Here is a 13535-nt window from a genome sequence, read left to right as displayed (position 1 = left end):
AATACCTATAGCATTTATTTGATTTTTTAATCAAGTATTTAAAGGAAAAACAAAAAATTTATTAGATTTTGTCTATATTGCATAAAGAAAAATTGATTTTTTTAAAAAAGTAAATAATAGTTTGATTTCCACCAATTATTATCTTTCCTCTTTTGATATATTTGTAGTTTCCTGCAATTTTCCAGTGAGACTACACGCATCAAACCTTGAATATTCCCCGGTCAGCTTCAACGCCGTAACTGAGACGATGAAAATATTCCACTGTATATTTCGACCGACTGGACCCGTATTATTTTCTCTAGTCTATATAATCTATCTAGATCCTCCATCCTTATGGGGAACGACTTCGAAATTAAGGGCCTATTTGTTTTTCTTCTCTGTTTTCTTGTTATCAAAACAATTTTATAAAATTATTTCTTGGAACAAGTTTTAAAAACAAAAAACAAAAGAATTTGTTTAGATAATAATTTTTAAAAATCACGCTCGAAAAAAAATCTTAGAAAATCATAATTGGTGGATGATAGTTATCATTGATAACGATAAGTGGTGAATAGTAGGTAAAAAGAGAAGAAGATTTCTCAAAATTTTTCAAGACAAAAAATAAAAAACACAAAAACAAAAAGAAGAAAACATGTAAAGATTGTTTTGGTTTTTTTAGTTTTTAAAAACATATTACTGTTTTTTTTTTTAAACAATCAACTAAAAACAAATTACCAGATAAGTTTTTTTTTTTCTGTTTTTAAAAACAAAAAATTGTTTTCAAAACAAGACACTAAACAACCCCAAAACTTTTTCTTGCCCCAGTTTGATTCATGTGAGAATCCTATGGAATGGGAAGATCAGGTTATATGTATCTGTGTATATTTGACACACTGTTGCGACAATAATAACCCTTGGGGCCGCGGTCTTTTGTTTGGCCATGGGCGTTTTGTGAGCTTAAGTTGTTGATGACTATTATATATTATTGTTAAACAGCACGTATGTAGTTTTCTACATATTCAGTTAAAGTTAAACAGGCCAACCTCAAATTCTCGTCAGCCTCTGACGATTTAGTGTGTTTGCGTGGTGCTCAGCAAATGGGGAAAAGATATCGTCAGCTGCAAAAAAAATTGACTTTATTACCCCTGAAAGTTAAAAAGTCACCGTTAAAAATAAAAAAAATAAAAAAATAAAAAACCCACCTGCCTGCCCCCTGCCATGTGCCGCACCACATCATCACCTCTTCCCCCCATGTGTCGCCACATCATTGCCCCCACGTCGCACGCTGTCAGCTCTTAATATTTTCACCTTCTAAATGCACTTGCTCAGATTCAAACCCTCAACCTCCTTATTATTATTGTGTTGAATCTCGTGCCATGTGAACAGTGATGAATATTATTATATCTTATATTTTTATATATATAATATTCTTCTTAAATAAATTAAAGTATTTATATAGTGAATGAGATATAATACATTCAATAAGTTTTTTATTTATATTCAGTTTATAATATTATTTAATATATTAATTAAAAATAAAATTATTACATAAAATAAAAAAGTCGTTTACAGGTTACGTCTTGTATTTTTTCATTGCTTGAAAAATTTATTTTTCATCTAGATTAATTGCATAATGTTTTAACAATTTGTTGGTAAATTTTTATGTATATTTTCAGCTTTTATTATTTTTATTTATTTATTAGAAATTGTACAATAAATGTATGATTTATATTGATATTTTAAAATAATACTAAATAATTATATAATATCATATTAATATATTTTTTAGACAAAAATGTGATTATGTCTACGACCTGGATTATGCACTATATTGCATTAATTCGGTTAATTTTTGGAGTAATCCCAAAGCGACAAATTAAGGGCAAGTTAACTTGAAGTGGCACCGTTGCCGGGGAGCCAAGAAATTGGTTCCCTGGTAATTAAGTGTCAAGTAGCCTTGATTGGAGTTCATTTGTTGAGCATTTTTAGTTTTTCTTTTTGTTAGTTTTTGCATTTTCTTTAGTAGTTTGCATTTGCTTCTTTTGATTTTTCATGGCTTTTCTTTCATTTGCATCAAAATTTTTCAAAAATACAACCAAATATTTTGATTTTTCTTTGTTTTGCATATAGATATAGACACTTGCATGCCTTTGCATCATAATGTTGGATCTACATCCAAAATTTGGCAAAAATCTGAGTTGTAAAAAAAAAAATTTAGTTTGCTGGAACTAAAAGAATTTTTTTGCCCAGAAAATTCTGAAAATTGGTATTCTAAAGATTTTGGGCATTTTAAGAAAGACTAATAGCTATGCTATTAGCCCCAGCAAATTTTGGCCAAATTCAAACGTTTTCCCTACTTTTTCTAATTTTCTTTCTTTTCTGGAATTTTTCCAGATTTTTTTTTGTTTTTGTGTTTTTGTGTTATTTTTCTGATTTTTCTAGTTTTTTAGGATTGTGTTGAGTTTCTTTATGTTGGTTTTTGTTGGGAATTGATTGTATGACTCATGGCTTGGTTTAATAGCAATCATGATCTGCCCTTGCATTCTCACTTTTATGCAGGAAATAGTACGTGGAATGAAACACCTTTTAATTCAACATGTTCTCAAGAGATTGAAGAGTTGTTACAACAGTTAGACTCTTTCCAAGCTCAGCTAGAGTCTCAAACGCCTAATCACCTCTATACCCATGACTCTTCTTGGATGAACCATCCTCTACATCAATCACCTAACCCATCACTCCCACCTCACCAACCATACTTTAATCATATATCTCCACCGTATACATACCACCAAGAGCCACCTCCTTTTCCATATGAATACTACCACCAACCCTCATCCCAATCCAAGTACCATTCTCTCCCCCAATCTCATGAACCTCAATTCAATGAACCTGACCCATTTCTTACTATTTCTAAGAAGGACCAGATACGATTTTTAAGAGAAGCTTATGACCGCTTAAATTCATACTATCATGGATTACTTGAAGAAGCACGGATATCTGGAATTTCAAAGGAATCAAAGGAAAAGTTAGGAGAATGTAAGAGTGCATTGGAGAAGATCTTGAGTGATATAGCTCAAATTGAATGCGAGACTGGGAAGGATGAACCAGAGTATCCAGATTTACTCATACAAGAAGCTGAGATGAAGCAAGAGCATCTACAAACTCATAAGGACTTGTGCCCTACATCAGGTAATATTGATCCTCTTCTTGAGGAGATTGATCCTTATGCTACAACTACTATTCCTGTTGAAGTTATTGATGATGTGAGTGATGATGAGGTGGATGAGGAAATCATAGTTGAATCCCCTCAAATGTTTAAAAATGAAAATTCTCACTTGAACACTTCTAATAGTAGTTGTTTAGTTGATGATGTTACTTGCACTGTCATTACTTTTTTGTGTGAAGAACATGCTTCTCTTTCTAGTGCTAGATTAGATGGTACAATTGATTCTGATTTGAACAAACCTCTATCTTGTTCTTGCAATGCCCACACTATATGCATGGATTGCATTGATAACAAGTATGATATACTTGTTGGGTCACAAAAGCAAAACTTTAGTAAAGTGTGTGCATTGCCTTCTAGTACTAAAAGTGCTGACAATATAAAGCATGATAGTGATGTGAGTTGCTTGGATGTTAATCCTGTGGAGAAATGTGAATTTGACCATAGCCTTGGAAATTATCTTTCTGAAAATCCCATTGAGTTGCATGCTTCTAATGAGTTAGTAGTGAAAGATTCAAAAATTTTAAAAGACAAAATTGTAAATAAGAATGAATCTTTTCGTCTAATTCTTTCTTGTAACTTGCCTCCTGATTTAAGTAGCTATGTAAATAATAATATTGCATTGCATAATCATATTCTGCATGAATCTTCTTCTTCTTCCACTCTTTTTTCACTCACCTCTTGTGTTAGTAAAAGTGATGTGATGTACTCCAACAACTGTCAGTTAGATTCTTCATCTTCCGCTTTGCATACACAAGACATTTTTGAAAATATTCCTGATTATTTGATTCTTATAGAAAGGAATCCTATTGACTTTCTTGGGTGTGATATTTACTTGAAAGATTTTGCCACTCAGATATACCTATGCTACTCTAGATCTTTCCAAGTTTTTCTTTTTGGACTAGATATTGCTGCTTGTTCAATGTTTCCCTTGCAGGGACCCTCACCACCAAGAAATGTCAATGGAGAAGTGAGCACACTAAAGAGATATATGTTTCTCATCCGGGATGAGAACTTCTCCTACAAGAGTTTAAAGAGATTTTGTTCTAAAGGTTGTCCCTTTCCTTCCTTAACTCTTATCTTTTGAATTACTTGCTTGTTTTGTGAGATAAGTATGGGGGAGGGACATAGCCAGTAGTAAAAAGGTGTTTATGTTTTGTTTTATTGTTTGTTATTAGTTGCATGCAGTACTTTCCCTACCTTGTCCTTGCACATTTTGAGCTTCCAATTGTTCATATCTTTAGTCTAAGCTTGCATTGAGGACAATGCAAGGATTAAGTGTGGGGGAGTAAGTGTTATGTTTTGTTAGGATTTGTTTTCCAAAAAAAAAAAGAAATTTTTGCCTTTGGATTTGCTCCTGTTTCCTAAGTATTGCTGCTATAATTGCTCTCTTCTTTGCCTTATTGGTTGATTTCTGAATTGCATCACATGATTTGAGAGTGATTCTTGCTTGGGAATTTTGCTGCTGGTTTCTATGTCCTCCTGTTTTCATTCGCCTCAATGTTCTGCACTGTTGTATGGGCGAGTTGCTGTTTTCTCTGGTGCTGACTTGACTTTTGTAATCCTTGGGCATCTCTTTTAAAATCCTTTTGCACAATGCTTGTAAATGTTGCATGGCTGAGTTTGATTGCATTTGATTTGAGTGATTTCTGTTCTTAGTTGGTTAGCATAGTAGAATGCCTTTAGTGCAGTGTTATTAACCTTGTTTCATAGCTTGATCTTTAAGAAGGAAACATCTTGGAGAAAGCCTTGATGGAAGGATTGTTGAGCCATATATTTTCTCATCTTGTGTGATTTTCATCTAGTTTTGGTTAACCTCTAGAACTTGTTTAGATTCTTTTTCAAAGCTGCATTAATACCTAGGTTTGTGAAGATGATAGGGGCATTCATTTCTAAACCTTTACCCAAACACAAACCACTTCATTTAACCTTTGTTTACCCCTTTGAGCCTTCACTTTCATTCCATTCACTTTTTTTTAAGCAACTGTTTTGCATGAGTTACATTTGGATTTTTTATTTTGAAAAGTACATCATTAAAGTCTATATCTTTGCCTTCTTGGGTTTGGATGCCAAAAAAAAAGAGAAATAGAAATAGAAAAAGGCAAGAAAGAGAAGAAAATGTTTAGAAAAAGCCAAAGAAAGAACGTTATAAAAAAAAAAGAAAGAAAATAAGTTGCAACAAAAGAATAAATTTGAAATAAGGCATTCCATGGTGGTTTAAAGAGCAAGGATTTCTGTTTCAAAAGTTTAAAATCTGCACTTTGGTGTTCTTTTATGATTGTACTTAAGCTCACTTTGAGTTGATTCTTTACTACTCATGCATTTCACTTGTTAGTCCATTCATTCATTTGACCTTGTTTTTCGACATTACAACCCTTCAAGTCCCCTTGATCATGAGTCTAAGATATGTTAGTGGTGGAGATATTAGAATTTCTACAAGCTTATGGTAGGTGCTAATCTAGGTGGATTAAGTGAAATTTTTCCCATTTGAGAGATGAGTGAAACACTTGTACCTTATGTGAGCTCTATTATGTTTCTCTTCTTTTATCCAGCTATGTTTCAAGTGTTAATTTCTTTGCACTGAAGTATTCTACAATTGTTGATTGATTAGGAATAAAGGTTCCTTGAGTTAATTGCACATTCATGCTTAGTTAGTTTTATGTTTGCTTGCATTGAGTGTCTCTATTGGATTCTTCTTTAATGATGTTTTGCCCAGGAGTGCAAAAGGCTAAGTGTGGGGAAGTTGACAAACTCAATTATTTTTATATATTTTGGTATCTTTTATATGAGTTTTGTCAGCTTAATTGGTCTCTTTTTGCCTTAATTGATTTAATTTATTTTATTTTGAATTATTATTTTATAGGGGTAAAATTGTCATATTTTGGTTTAATTGTGAGTAATTGGTTTTTTGAGGATAATTAATGCTACCTTATTTTTGAATTTTGTTTTCAGGTTTTTGGAAGATTTAAAAATAATAAAAAAAGAAAAGAAAAAAAAACAGATGCCTCTATTTATGCTTATCCTAAAAAAAATAAAAAATAAAAAAATAAAAAATTAGTTAAACAATCCATATATTTAGGCTTCGGGGTGTGAGGTCTCTCATATTCTGTGCCAGTCACCTCCAAAGTTGGGGCGTGACAATTACCATCCAAACTGAAAGACAAATCAGATAATAAGTTAATTAGTATTATCATTGACTTATCAATTTTCCTGATGATCATGTCGGACCAAATAATTATAAATCTTGTCCAGTTACCTTAAAACGGAATAAAATTTGCCCTACCATCATTGAAACACAAACAGTTTTATCATATTAAATTAATATTGACAAACTGATTTTTGTTCAATTTAAAAAAAAAAACACAAAAGGCTCTTAAAGCTGAGTAACTATGATAGATTAAAAATGAGAAACCTCATTTCCAAATCTGACTTCTTCACAGTATTGGAAATTGAACCAGTAAGCTTAATGCTTGTTGCCTCTCAAATTACTGCAGGAAAGTCATTGTTGACATATATTCACTTATTAGGTGATCTACAAGTTTTCATGGTAAATATGGACTACTAGTAGTTGCAAACCCCACACCAACTTACAGGACTTTCAACTTTGGCAATTTAGCTAGAAATTCTGGTATTGTTCCTGATAAGTTATTATATGACAAATCCCTGAAATAGAAAAAACATCATTTTACGTAATGAAATTCTTAGATTGGAGATGTTGTCCCAATTAAGTTACTATATACTTACAGGGACTCTAACTCCGAAAGCTGTGAGAATGACATAGTTATGTGTCCTGTTAACTTGCTCGTGCTCAAGTTTCTGATAAGAATAATCAGAATAAGTGGTCAAAACATACTAAGATAGGTGATTATAAAATTTTCTCAAGTATATATAGCTTCTTTAATAGTTAATACTTGTGGAAATATGGGAGAACATTAATGATTAGGTTGAGACATGAATAATGTCGTCAGCCCCCATGAATAACATCCTATCTATATAAGGGTAGATATGTCACAAAACACAGCACATAAATGCTACGTAACCAAAGTTAAGGAAAATCAAAGAGTTAGGTTTTCACTAACATTTAACATTAGATCTTGTTATTATGTCTGGCAGCTAACAATAGATCTACTGTTGAGTAAAATTAAAAGAGGAAACGTATACAACGCTTACTCGGTCAATATTTGACTAAGTCAACAAACAAATTACGTTGACTAATTCAATTTGAAATTAATTAAAAAAAATAATAGAGCTAGGACTTCTAAAATGTCCTTTAGCATTTTGCAACAGGAGTTAACACCGTTTACCAAAAGAGAAAGAATAACGTCAAATTAAGTTGACCCCAATCAACTCAAGTTTACATTTATCAATTTGGGGTGAGAAGTGTGGAAATGATCACACACAGTTCATGCTATATTTACGAATGTTTATAATCAGCATATTTGTGACAATGATCATAGATCAAGAAGTGGATTGTTCACAATGAGGTGATCCTTGCGTAGGAGTGATTGGCGCCAGAAATGCAACTAAGTCCCTCCCATGAATAATTGGGAATACACGGGTCACCTTGCCAATCCAATTTGGAGATTTTGTATGTGATTTTGATGTCCAAGACAGCATCCACTACAAATAATAAATATGTTGTCAGAAAGTCAAAGCAAAAACGTGCGTACACCGAAATGATAGAAGATGTAGCAGCAACTCATAGTAGTTAAGGAATAGAGAAACGTATACCATCTCTTTGGTCTGTTGGGAAAGTTAGTGGTGATATTAATTGGTAAATCTCAAATGCATCGAGGGTTGGAGGGGCAGCAGATTCTGATGTTGCACTTATGCTGAAACGAATACAACTTTGATTTGTAACGGTAGAAACGGTCAGAGGCTTCAAGTATTCAAGAGTTATGGGCTATGGGAGGAATTTTTCTTCGTTAACAGCAATATCGATCACTCTTTTCTGCCCAAGGGGAAGCTTCTCAATTTCAGCAAAATGAAAATAGACGTAATATGTGAAAGAATATTCAAATGGAGTCCCCCAAGCAAAAACACAGTCCAAGTTTAAAGCAGAGGAACGATTAGATGATCCGGCTGTAGATAGTAGCACTCGTGCCGGTTATTTATAAGGATCATCTGTACTTTCTGGATCAATATCCACAGATTTATTGAACACGTTCCAATCTTGCAATTGAAGATTGTCGGCTTCGTGCCACGTACGATCATAGATGTCATCCGTGTACCTATGCTCGCATTATTAAATAATTGAATATGAGAATTGTTTCCATGTAAAAGGAGAGCGTGAGTAACACAAGAAGCTAGAGAACATACAAATTCATAAGAGCTAGATACTGAAAATGTGAAAACACAACATGCTATAGAATATAAAAATTAGAGTCACCTGGTGAACTTGGCTGCACTGGTGTAGCCAACATCAACTCTTCTAACAAGGGACAAAATGGATTGAGAAGGGGAGGGGGCTGTATAAATAGAATTGCTGGGAGGTCGTAGTTCCAATATAGAAATGAAAGGAATTCCTTTGCCTGACTTGACAAGGCAAACGTGTATGGTGTCGGTTGTAGGAGTATAGATGGTCTCCACAAAAACATAATTTTGGTTTGCAATAATATTTGTCCAGTAATTGGTGCCGAGGTACAAGTCAAAACTGGGAGTTTGATTTTTGCCGTCATAGTTCCCATATGTGAAGAAAGCTCAGATGAGGTAATTTTGGTTCTTGCCGAGTTTTGGTTTCAGTGTGTAGCAATTTCTTCTTCCTTCAGGGAAGCTTCTTGGTGTCTGGAACTGTCTCCCAAAATAAGGAATATCGACGACATTTCTTTAGCAGGCGCCACCATAGAGTTATACCCTGCGTCTACCAAGCCTCTGTCTGTCTGATATGGGATCCCAGTTTGAGGGTCAGTGTATTCGTCACTTGCTCCACAGTCAATGCTTATGAAATCTGTGTGTGCGTGCAAAAAGTTGAAGGAAACCTTGTTAACTAAGGAAACATACATAGGTTTGATAATAAAAGCAATAGTCATAATTAAGGTTTTGGCCGATACGTCACGCACACACATATATATAAATATATTCATATGGAACATTATCTTACATAAACTACTTGAGGCCCTTACCGGAATGAGAGTTGCTGGTGGGGGCAAGTTTCCTTCCGTTGAGCATTGCGTCGCTACGATTAAGGAAAATTTGGATCAAGGCAAACCATAAAAGCCACTGTGGTTTCCTCTCCATGATCTGTGTTTGAATTCTATGAAGACACTATGATAACTTTATATACAACATAATAATGCATGAATAAAAGAGTTGTGGCAAAGTAGATGTGAACTTGCCTGAAGCTTGAGGTCTCAAATTCAAGCCAAGATGCATGAGAAGTAAGTTTGAGTAATATAGTAAAGTGGGGTGTGGGTTGTGAGGGTTTATATAATTAGTAGGAAGAAGTTGCGTTTAGCCTACGGTATTTGCATTGACTTGCCGGTCCATAACTTTTGTGATGGTTGGAAAAACAGTTTTAAAAAGTAATAGGCATATAATTATATTAACAGCTATTCAAAAATTAAATTATGTTTTTTCCCCTGAAAAGACTATATAAATGAATCATCATTTATATTTCTTGGAATTATATCTTCATAACTTTTCAAATTACTATGTAATCTTTTGCTTCCTCCCTCTACAGTTATTAGGGATTTTTTGAGGTCCAATATTTTACCAATCCAACTTCTTTTAGTTTGTTAAAGACTAAAGCATAGCCTGCATATTTGGTTATGACTAAGTCCTTCCAGATCAATGAGTTATCTTGCGGTAAAATTGCTTTGACTTAATGCATATAGCTATTATACGTGCAATCTAATAAAAACACGATAAAATGTGATGTATGTAGGGAGGTGACTTGCATGTATCTGTACATAACGTGTACTGAGGGGCGTTGACCGGTGTATTTGATCTTGCTACATACACCTCTTCAAAACCTCTCTTACTAGTTATTCTCATTTGAGATACATGCGCAGTCATTATTATTTACACTTATCTCTCACAATGTGTCGCGGAGGAAAATCCTTTATCTATATTATATTGGTGGATAAAAATTGAGGTGCATATATGTTTATTTCTATGCATCTGATTCTTATTATATGACCTAGTTGATTAATTTGAGAAGTTAAGGCAGTTACTAAATTACTTTAAATTACTTATATTTATAATTTTTCTCCAAACTAATTTGGCTTACTTATAAATTGATATACAATATAATTTAATAATTCACATAAATATTGTAGAGAGATTACGTAACATATGTTATTATAAGTACTTTAATAACTTTCTTAATCTTTCCAAGTTAATCAACCAGGTCTTATATTAGGGATTGAAAGTAGTATATTGATTTTCAGCTTCTAAATAATAAGTCAAAGTGTTGGCAAAAAAGGAAGAAAAAAGCGTCAAAGTGCTTGGATTGGGGTTCATCCGTCTCGAGACCACAATGCAAGTCTAAATAATAATAACAAAAATAATATATAAGTGAAGCAATATCTTTTTTTTTTTTGGGTATGATTTTCCCTTTTACTCTTTCTATCTAACAGACAGATTGACTTGACTGTATGGGAGGCTAATCATTTTCAATATTCTTTGTGTGAATCATGTAGTTGTGTTTGTATGTGTTTTGTTAGTTGTCACATTTGAAACTATAAAAAATCATAGTTTGCTGGGTGAAAGTAATTAAATAGTTATTTATCAATATCAAAACTATAATTTTTTTTAGTTGGATAGTTTGTAACATGAACCCAAACAAATTAAAGAAGCACACTAAATAGCGGAAAATAATAATCGCACATGACTTGCTTTGCTTGTTATGGTAGCCATGCCTGCACACACACACACACATATATATGGATTGACATGGTCCAAGTAAACGGAGAAAGCTTCAGGGGCTTTATTGCTTTGCTTTTTATCCCCCCCCCCAAAAAAAAGTGAAAAAAAAAAGCTATTATGGCTGGCATGACTGGAACGTCGACTTGCCCAGTCAACACATCAAACTTTGAATATTTGCCGAGTGGACTCGGATTATTTCCTCTAGATCTGTATAATCTAGACCCTTGATCCATGCGGTAAACGATTTCGAATCTTTGTGATGTATTTTCCTTTGTCAGAAGAAAAGCTTAACCCTTCTGGAATTTAATACTTCTTGACATTTAGTTACCTCCATTATTCTTATCACGCAACAAACTAAAAGAAAATTTATAATAAAATACTAATGGTGTTACATTAATACGAAAATTTTCATACCCAAAAAACACATAAGTAATTGACACAGCTTTAATATTTAGTTTTAAAATTTAAACTAGGTTTTCTGTTTGTCTTTTTTTTTTTTTTAATGTATTCTCTTCTTTTTCTTTCTTTCTTTCTTTCTTTTTATAGTGTTTACCAACTAGTATAGATTTTCAAGTATGAATTTATGGTCTATGTTAATTAGCCCAAGGACTCACATATTGCAAAAACTTACCGTTTATGACGTTTTTAGGAAGTTCATTTGTGCTGTTAAGAAAAAAATTGTTAGCATGTGAAGTGTCAAATAAAGTTCAGTTTATTGAGATGTACATATGTGTGTGTAGGAGATGAAAAATTTGATAAACTTGAATTTTAAAATTTTGAGTGGTTGAGATATAGGGTTCGCTTGGGTTGAAGTATAAAAAGTAACTTATTTATAATATAATTTTTAAAAAAATTAGATTGAATAAAGTAATTTATGTTTGGATTAACTTTAAAAGTTAGGTTGTAAAATAAAAAATTATTTGAATTATAATTGGATAAGTAAGTTTAGTTTATAAAATGACCAAAATGGTTATGACTTTTATTAAATAATAAAAAATAATTAAAAAATAATTTATGAAAATATAATAATTTTAAATTATTATAATAAATAAAATATATTTAAATTAGAAATTATAGTAATAATGTGAAAATATTTTAACCAAATAATATTACATAATTAATTGGATGACTTTGCACAATTTATGTAAATATAAAATAAAAAATAATATTATAAATATTATAAAAATTTTGTTAAAAATTATTTTCATTTTAAAAAGTATTAAAAATAATAACTAAAAAAATTGTTGGAAGCCATTGAATATGTATAGAGAAGTATAAGGAGAACATAAACATATGGATTAAATTGTTTCAAATTGATTTTGAAAAGTAGCTTTTCCGTAAGTAAGATAAGGCATAAACCATAAAAATTACTAGCCTGTAACTTAAAGTGACTTTTTTTAGGCAAAATGGCTTATACCTAAACATGAGGTCAAACATATAATAAAATAACTCAATCTGATATTTGCTCCCTAAACGTTATTTTTGCCCCGTCCAATCCTCAACCAAACAAACTCGTAGGTCACGTTTGGTAGGGAATATTGAAAATTAGAGATAGGAGTATGGATTGAAATTGAAAAAATCTATTAAAAAGTGTTTAGCATAGATAATTGTTTATTATATGGGATTAGCCAAACCTATGTATATGGGATTGGGGAATACCATGAGGGAAAGTAGTATTCCCCAATCCTACTTCTTTGGGTTTGTTTAATCCCACATAACAAGCAATTACTTATGCTAAATACTATTTCAATGATTTTTTTTTTTCAATCGCAATTCTAATTCCTATCCTTTATTTTCAATGCTTCGTACCAAATAGGACCATAATCTCAAAGCCCAGTTTGATTCATGTGAAAATCCTATGAAATGAATAACCCATGTTCTGGTGCGTAGCTACAGAAAAGATGATAGTTGACTAAAAGCTTTGGATCCTACCTTACGGTCATTGAGATTTGTACGCAGTGTTCCAGCTACATTAAGTTGAACCGAAACAAGCCACGCAGCCAACCTTTAATTTTCGTCAGCCTCTTACAATTTAGCGTGTTTATGGAGCTCGAGAAAGTGGGGGGGAAAGGTTTTGTGTGATAAAACACAAGAGACAACTTGACTTTTGCTGCCTCAAAGTTTGATCTGATCTTCTGCAACTTTCTGGGATCATCTAACTCGTATCCATCACTAAAGTTGACCGGCAAAGTCATCTTCCGCTCCAACTTACTACTTCTGGTCTTTAAACTAGTTAAGTAATTTAAGTAGATTAAGAAAATTAATTAAATTTGTTATTTGTAATAAATAGGTATTGTCTTTTTTAAAATATCCTTGCTAATCAAGTGTATTGGTCAAAACTATTAATATTACAGAGATTATCTTGAAAAAAATAGATAAATATAAGAGACAAAATGTATTAGGGTCTTCTATTTAGGGACAAAATAACAGTCAAACGAACTCTTATATTAAATATAGGAGATAGTAT

Source organism: Neltuma alba, unplaced genomic scaffold (assembly GCF_004799145.2).
Source record: "Neltuma alba isolate B1F8T4 unplaced genomic scaffold, ASM479914v2 tig00011595_pilon, whole genome shotgun sequence".
Taxonomy (NCBI): Eukaryota; Viridiplantae; Streptophyta; class Magnoliopsida; order Fabales; family Fabaceae; genus Neltuma; species Neltuma alba.
The sequence above is the reverse complement of the archived record's forward strand: the minus strand, read 5'-3'. Positions refer to the sequence as shown.